Here is a 5,770-nt window from a genome sequence, read left to right on the forward strand (position 1 = left end):
CCCCCCCCGCCCTCTCCCCCGCCCCCCTCTACACTCCCTCCCCCCACCACGCCCTTCCGCTCCCACCCCTCCCCCCCCCCCCCCCTCCCTCCCCCTCCCCTCCCCTCCCCCACCCCTCCCGCTCCCACCTCCCCTGCCCAGGTTCTCCCACAGGTGGAGCCTTCCTGTGGCTTCCAGAAGCACTGACAGCTGCAGAGGCTACAACCTCCCCAGAACCCACCCACCCATTCTCTCAGTAAACATTTACACTGAGCACCTGTTAAGTCAACATAGGCACCACGGTAGGGGCTGCGGATTCAGCGTGAAGTGTGCCCACGGGTCAGTGCGCGATGGGCCCTCCGTCCACGAACAACCACTGAATGAGTGAGTGATGCGGCCGTCACACAGGGCTGTAGTTTTCTGTGCTCTATCACGGCATTGTCTCATTTGATTTTTACAACAGCCCTGTGAGCTGAGAAGGAAGGAAGGGCGGGAGGGAGGGAGAAAAGGAAGTTCCTATTTACCGGCCAGTGCCCTATGCTTTTACATGCACTATCTATTTATCTATTTAATCCTCCCAACTATACTATGCGGTAAGAAGGTACCTCATCCTCACTTTCACAGAAAAAATAAAAACCAAGGCCCAAAGGAAGTGCCAGAGGAAGGACTGACCCAAGGTTGGTCTGATTCCAGAGACCCAAACTCTCTTGCACACAGGTATACTCACTCACACACACATATACACGCATCTGCTCCACCGGCCCCTGCTCCCAGGATACCCAGTGACGGACCCACGCACCGACATTGACTTTCCCTCATTGGTAGGGAAATGTACCTGCTCTGCATCCTGAGTGCTCCTTTCTGCGCTTGGGGACCCAGTGCAAGCAGGAGAGCCCAGGTCCCTACCTCTAGGTGTGCCACTGAGCATCGGAAGTGTGGCTAAATCTGAAATGAGATGCGCCGTGAGTGTAAAACACACACGGAATTTCCAAGACTTAGTGAGAAAAAAGGAATGTAAAACATCCTGTACTTTATATGGATCGCATGTCATGATTATGTATCTTTTAGATATATTGGGTTAAAGAGAAAATGTTTTTAAAAAGAGTATTTCCTATTTCTTCTTTTTTTAATGTGGCTATTGAAACACGTAAAATCACTTATGTGGCTCCTGTTCGTAGCTTGTATTATATTTCTGAGGAACAGCTCTGCTCTAGATGGAAAGACAGACTCTAAACAAGTAAACAGATACAGAAGAGAGGTGATTGCAAATAGAGAAAAGTGCCAGAGAGGAAATAATGCAGGCGGTGCGCTGAGAGGGGCTGGCAGGTGGACACAGGTGGCCAGGACCTGCTGGTCTCCCGTGGCAGGTGGGGAGAGGCAGGAGGCCCTCGTAACCATGGGGATAAGGCGTTTCCCACGCTGGGGAGGTGCCGGGGCCTGTGTCCTAAAGAAAGGAGCCGCAGAAATCCAGAGGGCTGTACAGACTCCCACTGTATTCTCACCCCACGGAGCCATGAGTCCTGGAGCTGCAAGGACCCTCAAGGTCACCACCTCCGCCTCTGGGTTTCAGAGGGTTGGTTTTTACCGAGGTCTGTTTACCGATGTAGGACTGGGTGACTCTCATGTGCCTGCCCCGGTATTGTTTACTCCACAGAGGTCCTCTGCGTGCCTGTGACGGTCCAGTCAGCAATAAGCTCTGGGAAAGAAGTGGTGACAAAATCAAGTCCCTGTTCCCAGCAGCTCATAAACAAGGGTGAGGTGGCTGGAGCCAAACGGGCGAAGAAACGTATATGTCAGGAGTGGTAGGTGAAAAAAATCAAGAGGGAGAGAGGGTGGGTGGGAGCTGTGTTAGAGAGAAGGTGATATTTCATCAGGGACCTAAATGAAGTCAGGGAGGGAGCCCTGAGGACACCGAGGGGAAGAGCATCCCAGGGATCTGGAACAGCAAGTACAAATGTCCTGAGGTAGGAACCTGCCTCTCAAGTTCAAGAACAGCATCAGGCCAGGGCCCTGGGGAAGAGTGAACAAGGGAAGAGTGACCAAGGTGAGGTCAGGGTGAGGACCTGGATGGATTCAGAGTCACATGGATATTCTCTGTAAGTGGCAGTTATGATTCTCATTATTATTATCATTACCACAGGTTTCCTAGAAAGATGACAACTGCCACCATTCACAGGATCTTCCAAGATGAGGAGGTCCTCTGGCCCCAAGGCTTCGCACGAGAGAAATGGGATGGCCCGTGGCTGGCTGGGCACACACTGTCTTATGCTCAGCAACTTGTCTGTGAGACAAACCGTACGGCGAGGCATTTGGACTGGGGGGAGGGGGTCTTGGGGTGGAAGTTTGGAGCTGTCAGAGGGGCAGGTGGCCCAAGTGATGACAGGACTCAGCGATTTCCTACAGTTAGGGAGCCAAGGCCCTAGTGGCTTGCTGAGGTTCTGCTCTTCCACCCTCTCCCATCCGCGCTGTAGCCCTGAGTTTACCAGGCCCCTCCCCTACTCAAGAACCCACCGTGGCTCCCTGTTGCCTGCTGTTTTGTTCTTCAGCTGACCCTTTGCCACAGTGATCACTCATGCCCCTCAGGTCTCCCTGTCCAGTGATGATTTGCCAAAAAATGTTGGCTAAGACTGCTAGAGGAAATTACTTGTTTGTTTGTTTGGGGGTTTTTTTGCTAAGAGGGAAAGACCTGCCTTAACGAATATTTTTTTCCGAAGAAAATGATCCTTCTGACATTCTCTGAACCACAAAGCCAGGGCTGCCTTGGCTCTCCTGGCACGTTGGGAATGCTTCCCTGTCCCGCAGAGTTCGGCAGGCCCCAAGAGGCTGCGAGGCTGCACTTCTGCGGGCACAGCTGTGCTCACCAACCTGGCCTGGACTCAGGGGCCCTCCACAGGAGGCCGAGGGCTATTCTGACAGGCTTTTTAACATAGCAGGGTGCATTCAAAGACACTGGCCTCCCACCCCATCTGCATTCACTAAGCCAACATTCACTGAGGACCTACTGTGTGCCTGCCACTGTGCTGTGGCCTCACTGCTCAAAAGTGGTTTCTGTAGGGGCAGGCTTATTCCAGATAGGCTTCTAGTAAAGAACGGCCATCACCTGTTTTTTCGGATTCCTTGTAGAAACAGAAAATCATTTTTTATAATTAATTTTCATTGGAGTATAGTTGCTTTACAGTGTTGTGTTAGTTTCTCCTGCACAGCGGAGTGAATCAGCTCTACGTATACATACATCCCCTCTCTTTTGGATTTCCTTCCCCAGAAAACCATTCTTTTGAATCTAATAACCACAGTCCACCAAGCTTATAAAAATCTTTCCATATTCCATCACATCTCATGATGCCTGTTCTTTGGTCTGCAGGGGGGCTCCGGTGTCCTGAGCCTTCTGTTTGCTCTTAATCAGGAAGATGGGCATCATGCCATAGCAGTTTGCAAACGGGAGTCGGAAAGGTGAGTGACTTTCTTAAGATCACACAGCCACACAAGCTGGAGCTAGGGTGGAAGCCCCATGCCTGAATCTAGAGGGGTCTCCACTCCGGATGCACAGGGAATCACTAGGGGAACTTTTACAACTGCCAACCCCTCAGCGGCTGCCCCCAGAGGGTCCAATTTAATTGATTTAATTGGCGGGGCCTGGGCAGTGGTAGGGGGCAGGTTAGAGCGCCCCAGGTGATGCTAATAGGTTGTAGGAGCTGAGAATCACTGTGCCAGAGCCTGTAGCACAAGCACACTGGCTCAGGCGCAGAGGAACCATCCCGGCTCTGCCACTAACTTGCTGTGTGCAAAGCCCATAACCTCTCTATTCTTCAGTTTCTTCATTTGTCAAAAGGGAGATCTCTTTCAGGGTCTCCTTCACATGTGGGATCTGTGAGTCATGGGGTAATGGGAAGACGCTTGAAGCCCTCAGCGGGGTGCGACTGCGGTAAGGGGCTTGAGGTCCTGGCCCCCCTGCCTGAGGCAAGTGGGGAGAGCGGGGCTCCTCTCCTAACGTGATTCTCAGAACTCTTCTCTGTTCTCCGTTCCCGGTGGTGAAAAGCGCGTTGCAGAACAAACAGAGCTATGCCTGTTTCCCAAATGATGAAGGTGAGTTCACCTCCTTGGGTGGTTTTTCAGTGTTTCTGAGACAGAGTTCACTTTTCTTCTGGGACACTTTGGGGCGCACTGGGACCTTAACGGGGGAGGTTAGGGGCTGGGGAGGTGTGAGAGGCCCCTCCTCACACCACAGCACACCTAGTACTAAAGTGGAGGGGCTCAGAGAGCTCCAGAGTCGGGCGGCGGTATGGCCGAGGCGTTGAGAATAAGAGGGCGGGAGGGCTGGCCTGAGCCCCCAGGAAGTGCCCGAAGCCGCTCTCCTGGCAGGAGGGAGGCCACGCCCTTGAGCCCTGGAGGGGCAGGTGTCACTGCACCTTCGGACTGAAGTGAGGGGGAGGGGACTTCCCCGTAGAGGGACAGGCACCCCTGTCGTGAGCTGAGCCCCCAAAGGTGGTCCCGGCGTTCTCTGTCTGACTCAGAGGATGTTTTTTTCTCCTCGGCACCTGGTTCAGGGCCGCCCAGAGGATGCGTGTTGACCGGCCAACGTTCCCACTACAAATGTGGGCCCCGGAGCCAGAATTTCTTGATTCTGAAAAAGTACTTCCTGCCGGCAGCGCCTCAGGAAGTGGATCGTAAAAGTTCTTTTCCCCGCGCACCTCTTCGTGCGTGGGGCCTCTGCGTCCAGAGTCTGGAGCGCGAACCCGACGCGGCCAGGACAGAGCGGGAGGCCCTGAGCGGTACTGCGGGGCAGCGGCTCCCCCCGGCAGCTGTTCCAGGTTGCAGCGTCAGGGCAGTGGGTGTGGATCCGCGCCGCGACCTCAGGCGCAACAGTTTGCAGTTTCCTTCCGTTTCCTAGCTCCCAGGCTCGGAAGGAAACCCTTTCGGTTGTGTGCGAGGACCTCTTCTGCTCCCTGGGGTCCAAGGAAGTGGAGCTCTGGGCCTCAGGTCACCGTGGCACTGCCGAGACTGGCTCTTCACTCGTCTTGGTCCCTGGGGGGCAGCGGCGCCATCGAGTCTGGGTGCAGCCCCCGGGTCTTCATGCCCTGTGCCTGCGGGCAGTCGTGGCCAGCCCACCCCGACGCGACTCCTCCCCCTTTGCCGAGACCACCACCCCTGTGCCCCCGTCTCATTCGACTCCCCTCTTCAACTCAAGCCGCCACTCTCATCCCCCCTTCCCTCTGGAACCACACAGATGGCTCCCTCTCCCCCGCCCCAGGGGCCTAAGACTTAACAGCTCTTTACTTGCGGAGTTGGGGTGGGTAGGTGAGAGAGTGCACCCTTTCAGAAACCCCAGAATGACCTCTGTTTCCCAGAATGGGAAGCGGGGAAGGGGAAGGAAGAAGCTCTATTCTTCCTTTGGGCATTCAGAGCAAAAGCATTAGCGAATGCCACTTCTACCCACACCCACACGGCTGAAACCAAACCAAACCCCAAACACCGATTTTTTTGGTTTTACTAAATTGCTCACCTTGTTACATTAGCCTCATTTCACAGACAAAGAAACCAAGGCTTAAAGGGTTTAGTTACTTCAACTGCCACTTGGCCTTGGGTCAGAGTTTACAGAGATACCCACCTCACCATTTGCATACTCGGTGGGACTAGTGTCAGGTGGTGGGCACTGCCCCAAACTGTGTCCGCATGGCTCTAAGCAGTTACTCACCTGCTGGGACACACCCTCCATTACAACTTTAGCCACAGCCAGCAAATGGGTAGGACTTGACCAAGAGACAATTACATTCCAGCCACTGAAGACAGAGCT

This window comes from Aethalodelphis obliquidens, unplaced genomic scaffold (genome assembly GCF_003676395.1).
Source record: "Aethalodelphis obliquidens isolate GAN/ISIS:26980383/991018 unplaced genomic scaffold, ASM367639v1 scaffold26, whole genome shotgun sequence".
NCBI lineage: Eukaryota > Metazoa > Chordata > Mammalia > Artiodactyla > Delphinidae > Aethalodelphis > Aethalodelphis obliquidens.